Source organism: Dromiciops gliroides, chromosome 1 (assembly GCF_019393635.1).
Source record: "Dromiciops gliroides isolate mDroGli1 chromosome 1, mDroGli1.pri, whole genome shotgun sequence".
Taxonomy (NCBI): domain Eukaryota; kingdom Metazoa; phylum Chordata; class Mammalia; order Microbiotheria; family Microbiotheriidae; genus Dromiciops; species Dromiciops gliroides.
In genome coordinates this window covers 365461566-365488698 of record NC_057861.1, presented here as the reverse complement: position 1 = coordinate 365488698, position 27133 = coordinate 365461566, and the positions used below count along the sequence as shown (strand labels likewise).

The 27133-nt window shown below is 34.9% G+C and overlaps 1 protein-coding gene across 3 annotated transcripts in view; it reads left to right on the top strand.

The window, feature by feature from the left end:
• The window catches only part of CDH18 (cadherin 18), a 1453365-nt gene that overhangs the window by 756463 nt on the left and 669769 nt on the right, over positions 1 to 27133 (top strand). For 2 of the 3 annotated variants that reach the window (XM_043968707.1, XM_043968713.1), the window contains one exon: positions 6 to 109. The gene's annotated coding sequence lies outside the window, so the exon portion shown is untranslated. Of the gene's footprint in view, positions 1 to 5; positions 110 to 13054; positions 13657 to 27133 lie in introns of those variants that run through there. The other variant, XM_043968700.1, reaches the window with a different exon arrangement.

Below are 27133 nucleotides of genomic sequence, written 5' to 3'. Positions count from 1 at the left end.
CCTAGGACCAAACGTAATCATCATACTATTCCTGGAATCTTTTCTTGCTTGGTTCAGTTTTCTTCCAAGGACACAATACAAACCAGCCTCACCATTTCTGAATGTACAGGTAGGTTCCCAGATTTGAGTTTTTTAAAGAAAACGTCTATTACTTGAATTATATTTAGTGTCTGAATGAAAAAAATAAACATTGCTAGTGGAAAAAAAAATAGGTACACAGCCTCAGCCTCAATTTCTTCATCGGCAAAATAAGGGTGTTGGACTAGAAAGCCTCTGAGTTCCCTTCTAGTTGTCATCCTTTCATCCTAAGACAGTGCAGTTTTGTAAAGTGGAAAGAGTATTTATTGCCTTTGAAACTAGAAGATCAGGGTTTGAATATGCACTTTGCCACTTATTGCCTGTATAAGCTTGAGCAAATCATATAACTCCCTTGGGCCTCAGCTTCTTCACCTAAAAAATGAGATCATATTATATGTCTTCTAAGATCCTTTCCAGCTGTGAGCCTGGTACCTATGATCATGATTATTTTTCCTACTTATATGAATAAGGACAGGCAGGGAATTTTTCCCTCGCTAATGATAGGTTCTTTCAGCTGTGTGATACAGCTATTGGGCCATGATCAGCTGAATAAGTAGTCGAGTCTTACTTGATAAGACATTTTCAATGCTTAACAGAATGGGCCTAGAAATGAAAGAAGCAATATTAGTAAAGAAAATCTATTCACATTTTCTGAATAGTAGAAGTCTCTTTAAATATCCAAGTTATGCTTTGGGCAAGCAGATGACAAAGTCATTTGAGTGCTCAACCTAGAGTATGAAAGCCCTTAGATCAAATCCTATTTCAGATACTTACTAGCTGTCTTACCTTGTGTAGGCTATATAATGACTTTCAACCTCAGTTTTCTGACCTGTTACAGAGGATTACAACATTTACGTTGCAAGGATATAAGGACTAAATGATTGAAAATATGTAAAGTGCTTGAAAATCTTTTAAAGCACTATGTGGATATTGCTATTATTACTGGTTTGATAAAAATGTAGAGTAGAACTTGCTATGGCTTTTACAGTTTTATCATGTTTCACACTTGTTTCAGTGGAGCAAATGAACACATATCATTGGAAATCTAAAGGCATTACTACAGTTTAGAATTCTTATTTTCACACTGCCATTGTCTAATGGATTATGTCTGAGAGATTTTAAAATGTTTTGGGTCAGTCTGTAGGCTTATCTTTATCATACCAACATTTTCCTCTATATTCTATGCTAGAAAGACAACTTTTACATCTTGAATTGGTTTCAGGTTTTAAGTTTTTCTTCAATTGATATCATTGAATAGGGAAAGGAGAAAGGCATCAGAGTCTTTGCCAGCTAGCCCCACAAAGCATTTCAGACACTATTTTGAACACTTTAGCACAGTTCTCTGAAAGTTGGATTTGTTATGCTATAATCATTTATAATGGTAGTTTGTCATCTTAATTGAAAGTTGATGATTCCGGTTCAAAGAACTGTGCTTACTGGGCACAATACAAATATATTGAATATTATTTTTATGAGCAATTATGAGATAGAGTATCACATAAAGCAGAGTGGAAATAAAAGTATCCAAGGCAGTATGGCACAATGAATACTGCTAGAAGTAAGTCAGAAGTTATAAGGATTTAAATCCACCACCACCAGCAGCAGCAGCAGCACCACCCTGCAACCAGGGACCCTTAATAACTGTGTGGGCTATTAATGGGAAAGTCACTAAATCCTTCTTGAGCCCGAGTTTCCATTTCAAAACTTTAAAGGGTTATTGTGAAAATAAATGTTGAAACTTTAGAGATAACATTATAAGGTTTGATATAGTAGGCGATTATTAGTAAAACATTTTGTTAATAATAATAATTATAATTTTGATATTGTTTGATTTTATAGTTATAATGATGGGACTCCATTATGGCATCACTTAGGCCGTGATTCTAAGGCCCATAAAGCATATAGGCACAGGCAGACTATTTTGTATTTTTCCACTGTTCTGACCAATTTTAACCTTAATGCTCTCTTTCTGATTTAATAAATCTCCCGACCAACAGCAATGACCCGAGTCATTCCTCTTGTTCTGTCTCACATAGCTAGCTCAACGTCTTACTTAATTTCTGGTCCCATTAAGGAAACCCCTTCTCTCTGAGCCTCACTGGTGCATGGTATCAATAAGTGACTGCAAAAAATTCTCTACCACATCTAGATTTGATTAGAAATATCCTGTCCCACATATCACACTGATTGCCTGTTCTCCAGCAAGCCCATTTTTAAGTACATGTTGAACTTCAGCTTTCAACATGTACTTCTCCCAACAAAACTCCCTCCCTCTCACACTTGTTAAGTCTCTTGTATCTATGGAGATGAAGTTCTATTTGTCTATTTTGCCATATTGTTTTTTTTTTCTTTTTACCTGCTTGCTGTACCAACATAATAGAACTTTTGTTTGTACCAACTTCCTGACTAATAATTTGCCATGATTTTCAGAGTTCTAGGCTGTGTCCACCTAAGGTTGAGATGGGCAGTAGTTTCACCCACCCGACCAGACAGGCTGCTCCTGGCCTTTGCTTCATATCATGGCATTATCCATTTCAGCATACTTATTGAAACTAGCAATTGAAAGCCAGTGATATCACATTTTGAAAGTATTTCCTAAAACTATTTTATGTGATGACTTCTTCCTTCTATGCATGCTGCTTCTAAAGTAATACCCTTCTTTCTGAATGTTTCATCAGTTCCCTTTGAAACATTACTTGTATCTTTTCCCCATTTACTACTATCATACTGATAGGCCATGAGTCCTCTGGTAGGCATGGTCATCATACAATGCTACAAAGTAAATCTTCAATTTTATTAAAATTCTTCCTTCCTTCCTGTCAGGCCCGCAGGCCTATGAGCATGTGGGCCTATGCTAATCAATGTGACTGGTAGTCCCTGAACATTAATTCAGGAACTTCATGCTACCTTTTCTCAAATAAAACTAGCCTATTTCCAAGTTTCCTGTCTAGTCATTTTGTATCTTTAGGCTTTCAAGAATAGAATGTAATTGACTGTAATTTTTAAAAAATAAGTTTTATTGATATCTTTTATTTTTGCTTTCATATCACAGTCCATTTTTAATATGTTCCCCTTTGCCCAAAGTGAACCCTCCTTTCTAATGAATAAAAGCATTTAAGCAAAGGAAAAAAAAACAAATTCCAAAAAGAAAAACCCACAGTGTTTATATCTGTACATAATATTATTCACTTGTAGTCTATCCCTTCTCTCTACCCAAAAGAGGAAAGTACATTTCCTTAGCTATCCTTGGGGACTAAGATCAGTCATCACCATGACTCAGAGTTCAGTGCCTTTTTGATGATGTTATTGCAGTCGTGCATATTGTTCTGATTCTACTCAACACACTCCATCTAGTCATACAAGCTGTTCTATGTTTGAGTGTATTCCTCATATTTGTTGTTCATTAATGGTCAGTAATATTCTATTATATTAATGTTATACTGTTAGTAGTATGATGAGAACATACTTTGTTTCAATATTTTACCCCCTACGGTTCTTCTATATATGTTTTGGTCTTTCTGTTTTGTTTTGTTTTTTAATTTTCTTTCTTTGGATATATGGATAGTAATAGGATGATTGGGTAAAAGGATATGATCAGTTTAGGGACTTGGGAAGTGACCTGGGAAGAAATTGCTGATATATGGAATCAACCAAACAGTAAGAGACATGAATTAAGACAGACTATTGCCTGAAAACCAGCAGAGATGTAGAGATTATAGTGAAACTGCACATAAATGGTGAATAGAGTGATGGCACAGATTGGGCTGAAGATGGTCCCTATCTCATATACTCTTGGGGTTGTGACTGACAGATAGATCCCACTTCATCTGAAGACTCTGATTTCTTTTTTCTCCTTTGACTCAGAAACAGGCACAGTTTCTATCTTAGCTGAACAAACACTAGTGGAGCTTATATTCTTTCTTGTAGTTCTATCTGAAGATTTTGCTAGTTTTCACTGAGGAAAAATAAAATTTAAATAAAACCTGCAGTATTATAAGGTATCAACAAATGAAACATGTTGCTAACTATTCCTAATAGCAGTCTATAATTCAACTGTGATTTGCTGGGGAGGAGAGGACATTGGAAAAAGAGGGAGTAGTAGATACATCCTAGATATATTGATTAATGGTAGAGTTTTCAATGCTTCAAGACCCAGTCTCATGAATCAAATTACCTACATCCCTGCATTTATATACCATTTTAATATGTCCAAAGCAGTTTGTTCATATCATCTCATTTAATCCTTAGAACAATCTTATGAAACATGTAATATAAATATAAATGTCCCTATTTTACAGATCATGAAACTGAGTCATACTGACCTATAGTCAAATATAGTCAAATAGTAAGTATTAGAGGCTGGATTCCAAGATAGGTCTCTCTATATGTCGAACCAAACAAAGTATTGAGACAGAATATACTTATTCTAATGGTTACTGGGAATTTTTGGTGGATGGATTCAAAATTTCACTGAGCAGCATCTTAAATATTTGTAATTTAAAGATCTAATAAACTGTCAATAATAAATTAAAACAAAAGTGTGAAAATTCCTAGAAAATAGTGGACACATAAATCAGACCACCTAGAGTGAGAGAATAGACCTCAGAGGATTGCAAGGACAATAATTTGAAGGACAATGGAAAATTTTAAGGAGGGAGGATATGATCAATCATCCATTCAGTTTCAGTAGTTACTTGTTAGTAGTGATAGATTGGACATCTAGTTATGAGTAATGTGTGTAAAACTTCCAAAAGTATTGAACAAATGGTGGCAACTTGAGGAAATTTTTGGTATATAAGAAGAGCAATTGGCTTTTTGATGGGGTACAGATGTGCTTATATTTCTGTGTTGGTCAGGTAAAGGTGTAACCCTATCTGGTCTGTCAATAATGTCACAACTGGATACAGATGCTGAGTAGAAGTTATTGAAAGTCAGAACTCTTGCTGCTATTATATGTCTTGTGTGTAGTTCTTGTTTCCTAGGATTGCTCAAAGGGTTTGTATCCATTTAGTGGAAGAGTCTTGAAAATAAATAATTCTAGTATAGTACACATAATTGACTCACAATTAAAAAAGGAAATAATAATAATATAAGGTACCCTGAGCTGTAAATAAATGAAATATCTTTCTCTTTTAACCTTTCTCTCTGCTGTCCCATGTTAACACGGGCAATATTAAATTCACTTTGGATGCATTATTTGATTAATAATAGATACTCTATTCTCTTTTTAGCTTGTTATATATTCTTTACAACTATGAGTAGTACTCTAAGGTTTTTCTGAGTTAAAAAATGGCTATATGCCATGTTCAAGCCTTTTCTTTCACTGTAGCAATATAGCTAAGCTTTAACATATGACACCTAACATTATCACAGAGAGCTAAAGAACTTGTACCCCTTGTACAAAATAAGAATAAGAGTAATAAAGTTTACATTTTTATTTATTTCTGTTCATTTTAAAAAATTTTTATTTTGTAGAACAGCCACCAATATGCCTTTGTAGAGAGTGAGTTTCTTTACAAGATATTCCCCACACTGATGAAACCTCAAGTGCAGACCCCTTGGTCTTCCAAAATGTTACATGGACAATTTTGGGTATCTTCTGTTTTCAAAATTCCTCCTGCTCAATGATCCCCAATTTTTAAAATACTCATGGGCAGATGCAAGAATGACAATACATCGAATCTGGCATACCCAATTGAAGATGCAGTTGAGTTTTCTCAGTAACGAAAAGAAACATAAATGTGAATGTATCTAAGTATCTGATATTCCAAGGATCATGAGCAATCACAAAGATATTGAATCATTTAAATTATTTCAAGATTACAATTGTTATTTCTCTTGGAGACAAAGGATATAATTTACTATCCCATCATTTCTCATTGTAGGACAAAGGCACAGTGCCTAACATATACTAGGTGTTTATTAAATAGTTAATCGACTTGTTAAATAGTTAAAACGGATCAATTCAGAAGAAAAGAAACACAATGTGACATCATTCTTCCATGTTTTTCACAACTAAACAGTGTCTCTAAATAAGTATGTAGACTTATTATGCCCTAGAATATCACCTATAATTCATCTATCCCCTTTAACATCCCCTAAAAACAAACAAATAAACAATCAATTTCCTAATAATTCATCTATCTTCTTTAATGGCTCCTAAATTTGATTGTCTCCCGAGGTCCCAAAGTTTAGTCACTGCCTATTTTCACTTCTTTATGCATTCACATCCCATGAGGTAATCAGTTATAGCTTCTGCATAAATCACTCCCAAATTTCTATCTCTAATCAAACCTTTCTTCAAATCTTCACTACCACATTTACAACTGCTACCTGCAAATTTCCACCTTGATTTCCTGTCAATAGATCAAACTCAGCATATCCAAAATTATTTCATCATAATTTCTTTTCACCAAACTAGTTTCTCTTTTTCAATTCACTACTTATAAACATAATCTTTAGAGTGATTCTTCTCTCTTACTTGTCATGACCAACCAGTTACAAAATATAATTGATTCTTCTTTCTCAATATTTCTCATATCTATACCTTTATTTCTCATTGCCACAATTTCCCCTTAGTTCATTCTTTCATTGATTCTCAATCCAACTAATGTAGTATTCTATTTGGCCCTGCTACCTCTGATTCACCATATATATCCTGACAAGCATGAATCAACACCCTAAAGCAGTGCATCATGACATTCTGGAGATTAGTTGAGAATCTAAGAGTTGGAAGGTTGCTCAGAAGTTATCTAATCCAACCTATTCATGAAAGGGATTTTTTACCACAACATTCATGAAAAATTAGGGGGTGCCAAATCAGTAATCTCTTAAAGATATCAGGTAATGTTAAAGGTAACCCCTTTCAATTTTGGACAATTCTAATTATTAAGAAACTTTTCCTCACATAAAGAGCTTTTAATTTGCCTATCTCTTACTCCTACCCATTATGACTTCCCTTTATAACTCTACTGTGTGAAAACCCTTAATTTAAAAAAAATCATGTTCAACATTTTTCAGAAGGATAGATGTCCTTTTATACTAAAACCTAGTTTGCATGAATATGTGATGATGTAGGATTAATTAACTTCTCTGGAACATAACTTTCTGTTCTAATGTTGTTATGCAATCAAATGCCCCTAACAACCTGTTTCACCTGAAGTCACATTTTCTTGGAACTAATTAGTTATTTAGTGGTATATCTGGAGTGTAATTTCAGATAATGTTAGACTTAGACTAGTCTACAAAATATAATTTTTTCTAGTACCTCTTAATTCAAATTATTAAGGTGGCTACCTATTCTACTTACTTATAATACAGTTTCATATTCATGATATTTGGCTATGGGGTAGAAGCAATAGTAAGTCTTCCATCTTTCTAAAAAGGCATCTCCTCCCAAATTTCCCATGGTTCCCTCCTGTGAACTTTTTTGTGGATAATTTTAATTTATTGCTTTAATTGTATGTGTATATTATCTCTGTTATTAATTTATAAATTTCTTCAAGGCATGGACATTATTTATTCAGGTTTATATCTTTCCCAAATATAGACATTCAGTAAATACTCATTGCATTAATTAGTGAATTGCAAAAGAGGGCTATGAGATACAGCTAAGATTAGGAGGAAAAACAAACACCAAAACACTTCCTTACCCCTCTTATTCCCTGTGTCCCTTAAAATAATATGTCAATTTACAGATAGCATTTACAGTAATTTATTTATCTCCTGACAAAATATTCATTAAGACCAAAACAACAAATTTTACTATTAGAAAATCACTGGAACACAGGCATGGAAAAAAGAGTGTTAAGAGAAGAATGAGAAATATGTATAATATAAAACAAAGCTGGAGAAGAATTAGGTCATCACCATTGTAATTATTTTCTGAGGTCACACATGATTCATGAGATTTAGGTGCAAAAAGCAGGTAGAAATAGTCATAGATGTGACTCTAGTCAAGAATAGGATCTATAAGTAGGTAGTTTGATTTTCTGTTCAGTTTAACTCCAAGGGGGTGGGAACCACATCACTCATAAACTTTATATCTCTTTCTGATTCTAGAAGACTATCTTGAATTGAATCGGTATTCATAATTTTTGTTTGTTTTATCTATGCTATGTGGTATAGGTTTAATCCAGTGGTTAAGACCAGGAGTTACATTTAAATTACTTTGTGCAGAATGTGTGACAAATAACTATCCTCAAAAAATACACAAATCAAACAAAATATAAGTCCAATGATTACCATCTCACATTTTGTCTGTTTAATTTGGAGAACAAAATACTATAATAAAACCTTAAGCAGCATAATACTTGAGAAATGGGATGCTGGAGTTGCCTTTAATCTTACTAGAAATCCCTTTCTTTGCTAACACCTACCATTAAAATTTATCCTAAAAGTGAAATACTATAATGTTATTTGTAAACTGAAACATTGTTTCAAGGTATCCAGAAAAGGGACTAGCATGAGGGGAAAATGAAATTTTCTATAATTCTTGCATTTCTAGAACAGAACTGAACACAGAATCATTACAAGGGTAATAATTTCCTGGACTTGCCTCAAAGCACTTTCAGAGGTTAGCATTACAATTTATTATGATTATTTATTTATTTTTACAGGACCCTTGCTTTCCTTGGTAGAGAGAATTTATGGTGAGGAAATGTCTTCTACCAACGTAACTCATAGGTATCTGTTCTGCAATTTATAGCATAAAAGAATTATCTTGGGGGAACTGAGAAGTTGTGACTTATCTAGCATCACAATGGAAGTATATTTCAGACACTGGGCCCAAAACTAGATCTTCCTCACTTTAATGCTGGATCTCCAACTACTTCATCAAGCTGCACTTTCTTGCCTACTCAATATTCTATATTGGAGACATAAATGTTTCTTTGGTGTTTGAATATCCTGCAATGCCTCATGGCTAGTACTATCAATTAACCTAGTGTCTATGATCTTAATTTTTATTTAAAATTTCAAATAACTATCCTGTAACATGATTGGATTTCTTTGTAATTCTATGTGTTTTATTTCATACATGTATTATCACCAAAAAACCATTCTGAGAAGCAATCTTTTGACTTCATTTGACTGCCAAAAAGATCCAAGACACAGCAAAATAAAAAATACTTCTGCTATATATGATATACAATTGATATGTATATATACATATCAATTATCATATATACATATAATCATCATTATAAAGCAATGTACAGGTAAATGTAAAAAGAAAATATAGGCAGTTGGACTAATATGGGAAAGATACCTGAGGATATATCATAGAATTATTATTATGAATTTATTTTTTAAAGATACCTTGAAAGGAGCTGGATTTCTTGTGATTTGCCTCTTTCTTTCAAAGGTGCAAAAGAAGGAAAACAAAAAAAAAACCTAATCTGTTGAAGATTTCCCATGTTAATATTACTTAATAAACTGGTTACATTTTTATCCTTCATCTGAGAGTAGAGTACCACTGAAGAAACAGAGTAAGAGACTTCTGACTAGTCTGAAAAATATAATGTCTTATGATAAAAAATAAAACAACTTCCTGATTCTTAAAATACAATGAACATGGAATAAAGAAATAATTTATGAAATAGAATATAATCTGCCCTTATCACAGGTCTATTTCTCAGAACTCTTCTATTTCCTTTATACATTTACTCCTTGGGCAGAAAACCTTTCCATTCATAGGCCTTCACCTACTACTACCTATAATGGAGACAATTTACACATTCTCATCACTAGCCCTCATCTATAACTTCCTGTTCTCATCCCCAAGGCCTGTACTGTCCTAAGATGACTTCTATTTGGATCACTTGCCAATAAACTATATCTGTGTACTTAAAAACATCACAAAAGACAATTGTTTTTTCAATAATGCTTTACAGACTAACCTAATCTGACACTGCTTATGGCCACTCATGACTCTTAAAATTTGTTAGGTACGAGTGGCAATGGATAGGTTTTGTATCCATTTTTAATGGCACTGTCTCACACAGAGAGATCATGTCTTCAACAAATTCAGTTCAACAACTACTTGTAAAGTACTCTCTGTATCTTCTTCTTCCTTAACAACTCTCCAACAGGGCCATCACCACCTTGTGAAAAGATTAAAGAATCATTTTTGTAAGTATGCTTGATACTACTGGGAAAGACTTTTAAGCTATCAGCACTATAATGACACCTTAGTAACAGATTAAATAAAAAATGGACAAGAAAGATAATTGTGCCTTTATCTTTTTGCCAGTTGCAGAAAAGGCCTTTTAAAATTCAAAACCAACACATTTATTTTAGTGGTACTCTTCTAAGCAGATGAAGCTTTAAATAACAAAGAATTGAAAAAGCATGGTCTGGTTATAGTTCCTGTCCCCAATTGCTGTATTGTAAGATAGGAAGTTGCTAAGTTGTCTTTAGGTTTAGTTTCTCTATTTAAACATTTTAGGTGTGTATTACCTTTTGAATTTCCAGGACAAAATTGAACATGGAAAGAAACCTAGGGCTACAATTTCCTAGGCTTGCCTCAAAGTACTATCAGAGGTTAGCATTACAATTTTATCTTTGCTGTTTCTATAGTCTATCTGACATAAATCGGGGTTGGGTGCGTTTGTGTCACTCTCTAAAATGATTCTTATAACTCTCTCAGGATAATGTAGGTAGGAATTCAGCCTTAGTAATGTCTATTCTTTAAATTTCAGAGATTATTTCAATAATAAATTCTGCTGACTGACATAGTGTCCAAGTTAAGAGGTAATCTTTGACATAAAAAGCACCTTCTCACAACCTGATTTTCCCCAAGTATGGAATTCTCCAATGCTTTATTTTGGGCCTTCTTTTCAACCTCAGATCACAAGAGGAGAGCCAAAATTGTTGGTCATTTAGCATTTCCAAGGCTGAAAAAGCACTGGCATTTTTCATGTTAGGAAACTTCTGGCAACTATATAACTTCAATATGCCTCATATTTTGGGCGGATATTGACTCCTTAATCAGAGCAAAGTCCCACATAAACAAATTCTCTGAACAGTCCTTCTGGAAATAAATAGTATTATTTGACAAGGCTCACAATTTCCTCTGCATGTCATCCCCCTCAATAGCAAGTGCCTATTGACTCCTAGTATGAATGTCCCCTGGATGTGCTTATTACTGTTAAGCCAGGGAGAACCACTGGGGAAGTCTTACAAGAAAACATTTTGTTTTCAAGTATTTCCCTGGATTGTATATTGGTGGTGCCTTAGCAAATGCTTCAGTAGCAAGCAAGCAGACTGATATTTTGGTTCTTTTTCACTAGAGACAGCAAAATGAACTAAGTTGGCCTTCTCTAGAGAATGTCTAAGGGTGGAGTTCTTAAATGAAACTCTATGACCCCAATGCTCAGAATTTATTTTCCTCTTCCCTTTATTTGGTGTGATTTCCCCATTCGTTGTTTTTCTACAACCTTCTCATCAGGGAAAAATATAGGAGAGATTCTTTCAGCCTCTACCACAAAAAAGAAGGGTAAGCATTTAATTCTGGATATTATACAAAAAGTATACGTCATAAGCATGAAGCTGCATCATGGAGGGCACCCAGACATACATCACATCATTAATCTATATATGTTCTACTCTGTGGCCAATGTACTTCAAAAATCTTTTACCACAAGATATACATTCCTTCATACATAAATACATGGATGCATATATATATGTGTGTATATGTGTGTAGGTTATATAATTTCAGGGAACACTTTTTATGCACTTAGAGTATTGCTTCAGGAGTTGATTGCTGGATTTTCTATTTGATCTCCTACTAGGGCCCCAAATTAAAATTTCTCCTTCCAGGAATAAAATCTCCAAAGTGTACTGTTTGCCTTTTCAAAAGATTCAGAGAACTACATGGACACAATTTAAAATATTTGGGATCAATAATAACAACAACAATAATAAAAAACCCCAAATACTCTCTGTGTGTGTATGTATGTATAGATAGATAGATAGATAGATAGATAGATAGATAGATAGATAGATAGATAGATAGATAGATAGATAGATAGATAGATAGATAGATGGATGGATGGATGACAGATATAGATGATAGAATGTTTTCTGGGTGGGCTGTGATAAATAGTTCAATGTTGTTGTGTTTTTAGTCTTCATTATATAGCTGGAAAAAATAAACAGAAATTTAGAGTGGTGAAGAAACTTATTCAGGCTACAAGTCAAAGAACATTCTTTACCATCTTTCTCCCTCCATAACTCTTTTATACTTATAATTAGATTTGTTCTCTATGCTCAAGCTTCTTAACCTGGTTACCTTCAGTTGATTGTTCTAACCACACTATATACCATGACACAATATTTTACCAAGTGGAGAGGTTTGTAATTCTCTAGTTTTCCTAACAGAGGTAAATCCTGGGCTATGATTGCATTTTGACTATGTTACCCTGGGCAATAGGCTGAGACACCTATTTACTTAAGTGACTTAAAACCTGATGCAGTTGAGTATGGACTCTAGCTGGAGAGACAGCTTTAAGGAAAGTTCAGCTCTTAGCATCAATTTTGCATACAGTCAAGCAGCACTAACACACTGTTGTCTGAGGCTGTGGAAATTATATACAGTTACAATTTATTCCGGGGTAATGTCGAGGTGAGGCGATCGTTTGTGTTTGTGTGTGTTGGAGGTACAGCAGCACAAGCAGCACGGGTTAGAAAGCCTATGCAGTTGCTTTACATCTTTATAGATGTAAAGCTGGGGGTTGGGGGGAGGGAAAGAGAAGGGAGTGATCTATCTCTTGCAAACCCTCTGTGCCCTGGCTAGATTGGAGTACAGCATTAAAGGACATCATTCAAGCTAAATCTCAGTGCCACCACCAGACTATGGATCACTGATGAATGAGCCAGCAGTTGAATGTTTAGCAGGCTGTGACGACTTTGCACTGAAATATGAAAATTTATTACCAGCTTGCCACATCACTGCCTCTCTGCCTGCTTTCCCCGTTCCCTCCGTGTGCGCACTCCCACTCCATCTGACAGCCAAACCCCTTCTTACCCCTGCCTTCCCTCCTCCACGAGGGATTGATGGACTAACTGTCACGGAGTCCCGGCTGTCATTTTTCAAGAGCTGTAGTCCTACAGGGTCCTTCTGGCAGAGACGCCGCTGTTAGACAAGGATTGCTTTTAATATTATTATTATTAACTATGCTTCCTACCACATGACCTTGCTGAGAGGGTTAAGGAGGACCTGCGCCCTGGTGCTGTAGAATGCGCTCTACCCCAAAAGTGCTTGAGATGGAAAAAACAACGGGGCAGGAGGGAAAGGGAGTAAAGGAGAGAGAGAGGAAAGGAGAGAGAGAGAGGGAGAGGAGAGAAGAGGAGAGGAGCGGATCAGGCAGACAGGCGGTGCCAGCCAATCAGAGGCGCGCTCCCGAGCTGCAGAAGCAGTGCATCTGAGCCGAGGGGTTTGGAGGTACCCGAGCCGGAGTCGGGTGGCTCTCTGAGGATTGGGAGCAGCTGTGCGGTGCTGTGAGCACTGAGAAAGTCCCCCTTTGCTTCTTGTAAATTAAGTTCCTTGTCACCAGTTAGGGCAAGTCAGCCAAGGTAAGGCTTATATGAATGGCACTTTATAGTAGCTTTAAGATTTTTGGTACAGTGGGGCTGCTAACCCAGTACAATCAGAGTAAATAATAATCATAATCATAATAATATTTTGTGGAATCTTCCTAAAGCAGGGGTTTCACAGCCTCTGATTGTTTATCTGAAAGTTGTATCTAATGCCGTTAAGCCTTATCCTCATTGCTGTTGTAACATTTTTGTTTGCTTATCTGGGGATGTTGCGATAGAGCCAGGCTACAGATTAAGAGTCTAAGAGTACAGCTGTATTTTCTCTATGTTTTAATCTGCGAATGTGTTAATATTGGCTCTGCTCCGGAGGAAGTTGGGAGGATACTGGGCAGGCAGGCACATTTTAATAGTAGGTGCATCCAAATAGACTCTCACTTATGGATGTGTATTAAAATGAGGCAAAGCCAGTGTAGAGATGAAAAAACAAACATTAAACTCCAGGTTTTAGTAGTGGTTTTTAATCACTGCCTTTCCAGTATCTGTGAAATTTCATGTAATCTGAACAGTGAAACTGCATTAGAGCAGGGTTTCCCCCTCCCCCCTTCTTCAAGGAATGCCTCCGTAACTGCTTATTAAGCCTTAAGATGAAACTTTTACTTCTTGAAAAGGGCACTATAAATGATGCATGAAAAGAAATTAGCCTGCCTCCTGTAGTCAGCCCCCCTTTTAACATTAGGTGATGTTTACTCTTTTATTAGCATTAATTCATTTCCCCACTTCAACTTCCTAAACTGGTGAAAGAAGAATGTGTAGTTCAGCATTTTAATAAGCATGCAGTTCAGGATTATTGCTTCTCTGTTTCATATTTTGAACGCAGCAAGATAAAATTGCAGTGTGTGGTATGTGCATATGTGTCATGTCAGTGCGTGCAAATGCATGTGTGCCAAGAGAAGACAGGAAAGCAACTCAAATGTAACAGGTGCAAAGAAATTGAAATGGAATTCCCTAAAGTGGACTTTGAATTATGTTAGGTCTGGTTTCTTTAATTTTTATGAAAGTTCCTTCTGTAATAAATGAACTTGCAGTTCAGTTGACAGCAAATTCTTCTTTGTGACACCCCTTTTCCCAATCAAAAGAAAATATAAAAACTGTAAGTAAAATAATAATTGTCTCCATTTACCTTAGGTGATGGCATCACTGCCTCTTGTTAGGCAGCTTAGATAACTGAATACAGCTCCTGGCTGTTTTCAAACCTTTATTTTTTAAATTCTGGAATAATTGAGAGGCTTCTGAAAACATCAAGCTTTTCTTCTATAATAATTATCTGTGACAGACTCTTGTATTGTCAGAGAAAATATTATGTTTTGAATTTAGGGCTTGAGATACAGTCTAAATCTCATATTGGGAAAAGATTGCAATGATCCCATTAGAAAATCCATTTCCATTTCTTACAAGCATGATTCTACCACCAATAATCACTCCATTTTCTTCTGTTTTCTGTTGATGTCTTTTAATTCAAGCTTCTTTGGTAATTAATTTTTACTATTAACATAAGAGATCAGTGCATTTTTCTCTCTTTGTGAGTCATGAGACCAAGTTGCATGGAAACATTCCAAGAAATATTTTTGATGCAATATCCTGGAGGTTTCTCAATTGAAAAAAAAAAAGGTGATTCTAAAAAAGCAAATCCCTCTACATCCTAAATAGCATTATAGGGTAACTCTTCTCTTTCTTGGTTGGTCAGTCCTTCCTTCCTCCCTTCCTTCCTTCCTTGTTCTTTCTTTGCATAATCACTTATTTGGGGCTTTGAATGTGCTCAGTGATGTTTTAGGTGTTATGGAAGATTCAAAAATGAAAACTGCGCTTCCTGCCCTCATGGAGCTTATTGTAGAGTGGGGGAAACATATATCTTGTGTCTATTTTACTATACTGTACTTAGCATAGTGCTTGGAACATAGGTACTTAACAAATGCTTGACTCATCTAAATGCATGGTTAAAATAGGATAGTGCATAGGAAATACAAGCAATGTGTATTCCAGAGGAAGGAGAGGTTTCTGCTGGATGGGGGTGGGAAACAAAGAAGGATCTATAGTAGTGATGGCATTGTGGCAATTCTGATAACAATAAGAGTCAATTGAAAGCAGTGTAAGAGGCCAGAAGAACAAACTGTAACAGACAGAAAACAAAGAATTAACTATCTACCTTGGATGTTCAATATAATTGGATTTGATCTTGGAAAGAAGGGCCAATAATACTTCTAGGAATCATTGGTGTGAATATTCTTTTCAGTGATGAAGATTGTGACCTCTCTACAACTTAGATGAAAATCTTTAAGAGTTACTTTGGACCAAACAAGTCATTACTATGTGGACCACTTGAATAGGAGTTTCTCTGAACGTATTTAGCTTGTCTTCAAATAACATGTGGTTAGTCTAATTGTAAGTTTACATATTCAAAGCCATTTTAGCTTACATAGACCTGACTGGACTTGGGTTCCAATGTGACAATGTTAAAAAATTCAGCGTTACCACCATTCCGTGATAAGGAAATGGAAAAAGACTGTTAGAGAATTTTTAATATTGCCTAGTATTTGGGGGTTATCCAAAAGTTTGATTAAATTAGGAATGACAAGGTTCCTAATGACTAAGGAATATAAAAGTTTGTGGGGGGGAAGGAAGAAAAGTTGTATTTATATAGCATTTAAAACTTACAAATCATTTTGTATGCATTAGTTCATGTGATTATCAAAACAATGTTTTGATATGGGTATTAGTATTATAATTTACAACTAAAGAAAGTGAGGATTAGGCAAGTAATATGACATCAATGGTCATACAACTAGTAAGTGTAAAAGCAGCATTTGAACCCAGATCTTGCCTAATTGCAAGTCCATCATTCCATCCACTATACTTCTTCCTTTGGGGGGAAGATGAAGTACAAACATTTAAGGAAAAATAAATAAATCTGGCAATAAACATGATTTACTTCATAATTTTGCCCAGAGCTTAAATAATATTTTTGTTGTTGTTCAATTGTTTCTGTCATATCCAACTCTTCATGACTTCATTTGGAATTTTTTGGCAAAGTTACTGTAGTGGTTTTATTTGTTTTTCTCCAGTTCATTTTACAGATGAGGAAACTGAGACAAACAGGATTAAGTGACTTGTCCAGAGTCACAGAGAAAATAAGTTTTTGAAGCCATAGTTGAACACAGGAAGATTTGCCTTCCTGCCTTCAGGCCTGTCACTCTATCCACTGTGCCATTTAGCTTCACCCAAATAATATTACATAACCACATATCAGTGTGATATGTGTATGTATGCATGTATTCAGCTGTGGCTCAATAACCCTCCTTCCTTTTTATTGCAACTGTAATGCATTCTCCAATTAGTATAGTAAAAAAGGGGAAAGGAGACCAGGAGGGGAACAATTTGAGAAACAAGTTATTTGTGATTCTCTGCAAGGTTGAAATATCTTTCAGGTGAAAATTATCACTACCATATAGCACAGCCCATTCCATCAAGGAACAGCTCTTACTTATTGAGAATCTTTTCTTTATATTTAGCTAAAATTGGTCTCTTTGTAATTTCTACTTACTTGTCCTACATCCGTCCTCTGGAACAATATAATATAACTACTTCATCTAAATGATAGCTTTAAAGATATTTGAATCTAAAGTACAATTTCCTCCCCATCCAAATTTTTGTCTTCTCTAGGTTAAACATCACAAGAAACAGAGAAATAAATTATATATATATATATATATATATATATATATATATATATATATATATATATATAAATATCTTATTTTTCTGACTTTTGGTCTGGACAAAATAAGTGGTTAGAAACATTGGGCATTTCACCCATATAAACTCCATATGGTGCCTTCCACACATACAGACAAGACTTTTTCTCCTATGGAATTCTGTATGATTTTAATTACAAATACTTTTCCATCAGTAAGGTTATTCAATAGCTTGGACAGCCAATTATTGTTTTAAAGAATGTTTCAATAGTTGTGAGTTAATTTGGACTGGGTCTACATTTAAGCAGATGAAATGGAAGTGACTAAGATATTCAATTAGACAAATTTTGAGCAATTAGTATAAAGTGTTATGGAACATTTTAAAAAAGTGAATTATATATAGCATTGCATATCTGTGTATATACTCTTACCTACTTGTCACAGCTTGTGCTGAATTGCTCATGAGAATGAATAAGTACTTTTGGTATGACTATGTGTATATACACATAATCATGTATCAATATTGTTTGATGAATATACCTTGATACATATATATGTGTGAACTTGTATACATTCAAATTTATTTAAAAATAGATTTATTGGAGTGTACTATGGTAATTTGTATATGTGGCTTTCTTGCTTTTAAACTATGAACTCCATGAGAATGGAGTGGATCTCTTATCCAATAATATAAAACTATATATATTTCTGCACATATATATACACATACATGGAAATACCACTTCTTGTGACTCTTTAGAAAATCACCATGAACTGTGATGGTTTGAATAAAAACAAAACAAAACAAAAAACAAACCTTTTACTTTTAGCTCATTCTATTTTGTTAATGCAGATAAAGTTAAAGCTCTTTCTATTGTGCTAATGTAGATAAAGTTAAGGCACCTACTAGCATTAAACCTTTTTTTAATTTCCAAATTACGAATGTATAATTTGGCCATGGGATTAAATTCCATTCAAACAATGTTAATTATCCATAATTTGTTAAGTCTTATAATAGATACTAAGGGGGGGATGTTTAGGAAAAATGTGGCTGACTTCTGCCTTTATAAAGTATATTAGAAGGACAATAACATACATTAATATATAAAGACATAAAAGAAATACCAAAAATGCTGTGAAAACGTGTAAGCAAGTCATTACTAACCATGACAATCTGAGAAGATTTGATGGAGGATATTAAATTTATGTTGATCTCCCAAGTATAGACAGATATTCAAGATACCAACTTATTCAATCGGGCAACATGGGGATAGGTGATATTAAAGCATTATGCAATGCACTGCAAAGATATTGAAATAGGAAAAAGCAGGATATGTTAGAGTCTGAGAGGGTACTTTAATTTGGCTGGAATATAGGAAGAACATAGGTGAGTAATATCAGCTAATCCAACAAGGGTAGAGAGATCACACAATATTTTAGACTGCCTGCTAAACAAAGGATTTTAAACAACACAGAATGTAAGAGGGAGCCAGTGTAGATTTTAGACAAAGGAATAGCATGATGCATATTATATTTTCTGCATGATGAAGACTATTATTCTGACAGTGATGTGAACGAAGGATTGGAAGAAAGAAAAGTGGACTTGAGAATATCACTTAGGGGACTGTTGAAATAGCCCCAGTGGGTTTTATTGAGGACCTGTACTAGGACCATTTAGAAATGGGAATACAGAGGAAGAAAAAGTGGTAAGAGATGTTTTAGGAGTAAAATCAACAGAAGCTTTCAAAGATGAACGTTGGTTGACTGATGATTCCATCATGAGAAATGTTTAAATCATATGGAGGAGTAGATTTAGAGTTAATTGTGATGACCTAAATTATTGGCCTACAGAGTTTATTATGCCTGTAAGACAACCACATGGATATGTCAGTTAGAAATGTGAGTCTGGACTTCAAAAACTTCAGAAATGGAAACACAGATTGAAAATCAGCTAAATGATATGGTAGTTGGAGCTACACCCAGTTATTATTTAGTTTTTTCTTTGTATCCTCAGTACCTGGCTCATAGTAGGTGTTTATTAACTGATCATTTTTCTGTGTAATAAAATATATTGAAAAAATACAGATGACAGAATTATGGAAAACAGTGACCTTAAGAGGTTGGGATAAAAAAAAGGATTTAGTTTAAAAAAAAAAAAGCTTGGAAAGGACCAGTTGGAAGCACAAAGAGAATCAAGAAATGGAAGTGTCTCTGAAGCCAAGGGAGAAGAGAATACATAAGTAGGAATGAAGGATGATCAATTGTGGCAAATAATCCAAGGATGAGGAGTATGAAGACAGATAGAAGGCACTATATTTGGCAAACATGAGGCCATTGATGAACTTTGAGAAAACAGATTCACTAAAGTGGTGGAGGCAGAAACCAGAGTCCAAACGGTTTCAGGCAGGTTTGTTTTTAGGTTTGGAGGAATTGTAGGTAAATATAAGAGTCAATGAAGAGGAAAAGAGTGCCTACTTGAGCTGAAGTAATTGACAGATCAAGGTCTTTCAGGAAACAGGTGTTAATGGAATCAAGGATGAAAAAGGTAGAGGTATTTGTGTTAAAAGATGAATAGGGATACTTTTGGCACAAGATGGAAAGAAGAAAAAATGGTCGATAATTCAAGAAAGTTTTGAGAATCAAGGAAAGGAAATCTAAATAGCTGACATTAGAAGGTATCAATCTCAGTGAGAGAGTAGTCTAAGTCTTATGCTATGCTTAGAATTAAAAATGTGATTGTGGCTTGAGGACAGAAAGAAGTCTTGATCAGTTACTATGAAGAATGAACTAGAAAGGGAGTCTCCAAAACTCTCAAGCAAAATCAATTTGATTAAAACTTCCTTCCACAAATTATTAAGTATTAGTCATAGAAATCCTTGCTCTAATAAAGGTTAGCTTTTCCTATTTTCACCACTCATAAAAGAAAGAACATCTTGCTGTATATTTGAAAAAGGATTAAAAACAAACAAAAAGACACTCTCTCATTTTAAGACGATAAAACACTATTCCATTTTCCTTTAAAGTCACTTTACAGAGTATATGTGGGGGGGTTTCCTCATTTCTAAAGTATTCTATGTGTCATAAATACATTTTAAGTTGTGAATGACTAAAATTAGGCATAGCATGGATAAGTAATAGGGGAAAAATCACAGAATAGGGCTTGGGATAGAACATAGTAACACAAATATGTACATATACATATATATTTCCAAGAAAAATATTAATAGCAATAATAGGTCCAGTTTATATGCTACTTTGGAGTTCTTACAGCAATTCTTTGAGGGAAGTAGTACACATATTGCTTATAGATAAGGGGATATAGAGACCCAGAGAGGATAAATAATTGCTGAGCTTATATAGCATAAGTATCAGTACTAGGATTTAATCCCAGGTTGCCTGATCATACTTTACCCACTATACTAAACTGCCTTTCTACTTTTAAAAATTCGAAGTGGTTAATTCACAATATTTTAGGTTTTCTTTTATTGAAAATTACTTTGAGAATTTTACTTATGCCTGACCTACCAACCTACACTTGTTCTACAAAGCATTGAATGTAATGGAGAAAATTACATAAGACATGAGGAGATTTCTCTAGCCAGTATTTCTATTAGGTGTTGTATGTTTTCATTTCGACACATCATTAGTTACCTATGCCTAGTAAGTACATCAAGTATTATGCTGTCTCATAGAGAACAAAAGCACATTGCTTTTGTTGCATTCATAATCAATGACTAAAAAATATGATTGCTAAAATTCTATTCTCAAACAAACCTTATTCTTTAAATAACCAACCTAGAAGACTTCTTACTTATTCCAGAAATCCAGTGGTTAGTTCTTGCTTATACCTTAGGTTTTTGTTTTGTGTAAATGGCTTCATGGCCAGCTAATTAACAACACAAGCAACATAGTTATCCATTACTTGGATATCCAAACTTCATTTAGTCTACCAGATTTGGCCTGGATGGATTTGTTTCTGAAAATCATTCATCCCCTTAAAGGACAAAGATTTGTCCTAATTTTCATATTCAAGTAAATATGAAATCTCCTGTGAACAAAACAATGAATGTATGGACTTTGTATAAAAAGCAGTAATAAAATGTTTTTAACCTTAAAGGAATATGTTATTGCATAGTAATATGGTGGCAAAGTCACAATAATGGCAAGAAAATTAACTGAAAATGAATGCATGTTTGTGGTTGCTTTTAATTGAAGAAGGTATGCTAGTTTTAGTATTAATGCTTGATTGAAATGATTTATTTGAAATGAAATTATTCAGTTCATTTGATATTCCTTGAATCCCTTGTTAGTGCTTGCATCCTTGTGTAATCATGACCCCAGGGAAAAGAAGGGTAATTTGGGGACTTTCATGATGTAAGCATTCTCTATAGCTTTAGTTGCCACTCAGTGCACTGTTCACTAAAGAGGTAAGTCAGAGTGCAGCAGACTCCCAGATGAGATTTGGTCAGCCATGGCAGTATCAGTATAATATTAAAGGCCAAGTATTAGCATACATAGGTACCACCTGAAGATGTCCTCTGCCATATGCCCTTTTTGCCACTGAGCCCGCAATCAGATCTATTTCTCCTTATAGACTCCTTAATATGGTGGTCTTTTTTTTGCCTAGGTGCATTTTCCATACCATAAGTATGTAACACTAATTCTCTCTTTCAAGATAGAGAGATAAAGGGGCAGCTAGATGGCGCAGTGGATAGAGCACCAGCCCTGGAGTCAGGAGTACCTGAGTTCAAATCCGGCCTCAGACACTTAACACTTACTAGCTGTGTGACCCTGGGCAAGTCACTTAACCCCAATTGCCTCACTGAAAAAAAAAAAAGAAGAAGATAGAGAGATAGAGATAGAGAGATGCTATAGAGAGATAGAGATAGATACACACTGATGTGAATGTATGGCATTAATGGAACTGCTTTGCACTTTTCTCTGCTTACTAGTAGAGTTATAAGTCTTGAGTTCTGAAGCTTTTGAAACTATTGGCCCTCCCTTTTATAGGGGACTCTTCCCATGGCTTCCAAGATGCTACTTTCTCTGATTCTCCTCCTGCCTATCTGACTTTTCCCTTTCAATCCATATTGTTTGTTCATCATCTGTCTCCTGTACTCTGGGCATGAATGTCTCTCATCACTTTTTCCTTAGCCTTCTTTTGTTCTCACTCTACAATTTCCCCAATGGGGATCCCTTATGCTTCCATGAGGTCAGGTATCATCTTTTTGCACATGACTCTCAGATCTAATTTCCAACTTTGACCTTTTGTGAACTTGAGTTCTCTGTCTCCAGCAGCCTACTGTACATCTACATCTGAATGAACAACTGATATCTCAAATTGAGAATGTCCACCAGAGAATGATTGTTTCTTCCTAAATCTGCCTCTTCTACAAACTTGCCTATTCCTGTAATTTGCTACCATCTGTCAAATAATCCTTATTAATAACCTTAGAGATTCCCTTGATTCTTTTCAACCCCCAAGTGCCACATTTAATTTGTTGCCAATTCTTGTGGATTCTTCCTTCATTACATCTCTTCTATTTTCCCCTTCATTCCACTCACATGGTCAGTATTCAGTGGAGGCCCTAATGTCCTCTCTCCTAGGCTATTTTCATAGTGCCCTAATTGGTCTCTCCTTCTTCTAGTCTGTCCTTACTCCAATTTATTCTGCACAGTGGGAAGAATCACGTTTTTAAAGCTCACATTTCCAATGTCACCACTCCCCTGCTTAAAATGATTCAGTGGCTTTTTTCTTTCTCAGATAAAAATCATAATTCTTTAGGATAAGACTTAAGGACAGAATCTGGTTCCAGCCAAACTTTTGAGCTTCATCTGACATTGCTCCTCTTCATGCACTCCATTTTTCTGGCAAACAGAACCATCAACTGTTCCAGGAACTCAGCCTTCATACCTTATCTCAACTTAGCAACTTTGCACAACCTGTCTGCTACACCTTGGATGTTCTACCTTCTTTTCATTGCTGTGGGTCTTTTGTTTTTGTTTTTCTGTGTGTAGCAAAGGTGAGACCCTTCCATTAAGTTTTCTCTGAGTCCCCCAATTTTTGACACTCCCATCCTCAAATGATCTTATGTTTATGTGTGTATAACCAAATTTTATACCACTCATCTCCCCACCACCCATAGGCTATAAACTGGCTGAGAGGAGTGTCTATTTTATTTTTATTTTTGTATCCCCACTGCCAACCTAGTGCTTTGCACATAGTGGCTACTTTATAAATATTAATTGAATTATGTGCCTATTGTAAATACTGTATTAAGATGAAATAACATGAAGATTTTGCCATCAAAAAGCTCATATTCTTTTTCTTAGTTGTCCCTTCTTTCTGCTTTCTCTTTTTCCTCATCTTCTTACATCTTTGTGTCTCTATTTCCCCCTCAAATTTTCTTTTCTTCCTTATTTTTTATTTCTTCCTTTATTGTTTTATTCCATTTTCCTTCTTGTTATCCCTTTTGCATGGTAAAGAATAAGTATAGGACCAGAAGTCAGGAGGCCGAGTTTCAAATCCCAGCTCTGTCAATCATTATTTTTTGACTCCAGACCATTCATTGCTTTCTGGGACTCAGTTGCCTCTTCCATAAAATGAAAGTATTAGAGTATGCTTTAAGGTCTATAAGGTTTCTTTCAACTTTAACATTCCATGACTTTGGGCAATATTCTATGAATCTTATTCTCCAATTATCTTCCATATCATTTTCTAAATCTTTACAGTCTATCCCAAGAACTTGTCATTTCCTTAATAATTGTCGTTCATTCATTGTTAGCACACCATATACTATACCTATACAATATGTCCGAATCCCACAAATAACATTCAGGTGAGTAAGCAAAAGAAAACATCTAGTTCTTTCATTGTAATGTCGGACTTCAGAATATCTTTAATAAGTTCTTCAGGATATAGTAGGCATCATAGCTACTGTAGGGATAAGACACTCTAGACTAAAAGGACAGAGTCCTAAAATCAAGCTACATACCATCTTGGCAAATAAACTACCTTTCTCCATCACTCATCTTTACTCATGTGAATTATTTAGATATTTGTGGGCTAATATATTTGGGGAATTTATTTGAATACTTACTATGCTGTCTTTAAAATATATGGTTCAGGTTTCCTGGGCTTTATGCATATATTATTAACAAGCATTTAAGATATCACTGGCAAATCATTCTAGAGAATTACTTCATGAATATCTATATTTATGGCACTAGTAAAATGTTTGTTCATTATCATTGTTGTTGAGTCATTTGAGTCATGCCTGACTCTTTTACCCCATTTGGGGTTTTCTTGGCAAAGATACTAGAATGGTTTGCCATTTCCTTCTCCAGTTCATTTTTACAGATGAAAAATTGAGACAAACTGGGTTAAGTGATTTTCCCAGGGTCACACAGCTTGTAAGTGTCTGATGCCAGAATCTAATTGAGGAAGATGTTTCTTTCTGACTCCAGGCCTGGCCCTCTATCTACTGTATCACCTAGCTCCTCTATGTTTATGTGTAATTCTAATAAAAAATAATTTCTCCAAATCAATTACCTGTGAATAGAGAATGGTTGGACTGAATAGAAATATAAATCATTGTCTCATATATGGAAATCCTATGAAGTTTGAAAGGAACTACACATGTGAAACTGGAGATATACAGCTGGAATATGAAGTCTATTGTTTCTATGCAGTGGGTAAGAGGAGAGAGGGAATTATACCCCTATCAGTTCTAGAGTAGAAATGATTTTATGTATATATGCATAAAGATGTTTTAGTTAACAATGATATACTGTTTTAGCACCCTGAAAGTGCTGACTCTTCTTAGTATAAAAGTGTGCTTTTTAGAAAAGGAGAGGAAAAGGTGGATGCACCATTTTCTTGCTGAGAAAATTGAGGCCTTTACATAAGTGAATTTCCCAAGGTGACATTAGTAATAATCAGAGGAATAGCAATTTGATACTAGTTCCTTTGATAAGAGAATAAATGCTTTTACTACACTGTCTGCCTTAAATGAAAATTGACCAACATTTCGTAACATATCAAATATGGTTGTATTTTGGATCAAAGTTTGATAGCATGTTAGATTTTTTTAATGGGAAAAAAACCCACAATCCTTTGTCCAACATCATTGTTTTAGTCATTACCTTTAAAGACAAAAAAGTCTGTTTATGAGGCTACTCTAAATAAAGGAAATAATATTTTTCATTAGAGGGAGTAATAAATATTTTTAAATAAGGGACATAAATAAGTGAATAATTGACCAGTTTATTGTACCATATAATACTAAGTTAAATAGAAGCCATTTAATATCTTGAAACAGTTTTAGGTTAAGTAGAAGGAAATTCAGAGCAGCTGTATCTTTCAAATTTTTGGAAGGTGATTTTTGGTTTTTTGTTTTTGTTTATAGACTTTTTGTGGGGCAGTGAGGGTTAAGTGACTAGCCCAGGGTCACACAGCTAGTGTCAAGTGTCTGAGGGCAGATTTGAACTCAGATCCTCCTGAATCCAGGGCTTGTGCTTTATACACTCTGCCACCTAGCTGCCCCCAAGTATAGGTTAAAGAAAAGCTGAGATAAATTTATGGATGATAGATCTATTGCAAGTTGCTATTAATGGTGAAGGAGGAAATTTTTAAACTTGAAAAACTAATATAACAGCATAACCATATGATGCCATAAGATATTTCTAGATTTCCCTCTCAATGAGAGAACTCTTTTTTTTAAATAAAGTATTTTATTTATTTTTTTCCCGTTGCATGTAAAGATAGATCTCAACTTTTGTTCATATGACCTTTCCAATTTCAAATTTTTCTCCCTCCCTCCCCTCCCTTCCCCCTCCCCTAGACAGCAGGTAATCTGATATAGGTTTTATATATATATATATATATATATATATATATGTGTGTGTGTGTGTGTGTGTGTTTGTGTGTGTGTGTATGTATATAATATCATTAAACATATTTCTGCATTAGTCATGTTATAAGAGAAAAATCAGAGCAATGAGGGAAAACCTCAAAATAGAAAAACAACAGCACCAAAAACAAAAGAAATAGTATGGTTCATTCAGCATCTATACTCCACAGTTCTTTTTTTTTTTCTCCTGGATTTGGAGATCCTCTTCCATCATGAGTTCCCTGGAACTCTTATGTACCATTGCATTGGTGAAAAGAATATAGTCTATCACAGTAGATCAACACACAATGTTGATGATACTGTGTACAATGTTCTTCTGGTTCTGCTCATCTCACTCATCATCAGCCCACGCAAGACCCACCAGGTTTCTCTGAACTCCTTCTGCTCATTGTTTCTTACAACAAAATAGTATTCCATTACATTCATATACCACAACTTGTCCAGCCATTCCCCAATTGATGGGCATCCCTTCAAATTCCAATTCGTTGCCACCACATAAACAGCAGCTATAAATATTTTTGTACATGTGGGTCCTTTTCCCATTTCTATGATCTGTTTGGGAAAAATACCCAAAAGTGGTATTGCAGGGTCAAAGGGTATGCACAGCTTTATAGCCCTTTGGCCTAATTCCAAATTGCTCTCCAGAATGGCTGGATCAGTTCACAGCTCCACCAACAATGCATTAGTATTCCAATTTTTCCACAGCTTCTCCAATATTTATTATTTTCCTTTTTTGTAATTTTGGCCAATCTGATAGATGTCAGGTGGTACCTCAGAGTTGTTTTAATTTGCATCTCTGTAATCATTAGAGATTTAGAGCATTTTTCATATGGGGATAGTTTTGGTTTCTTC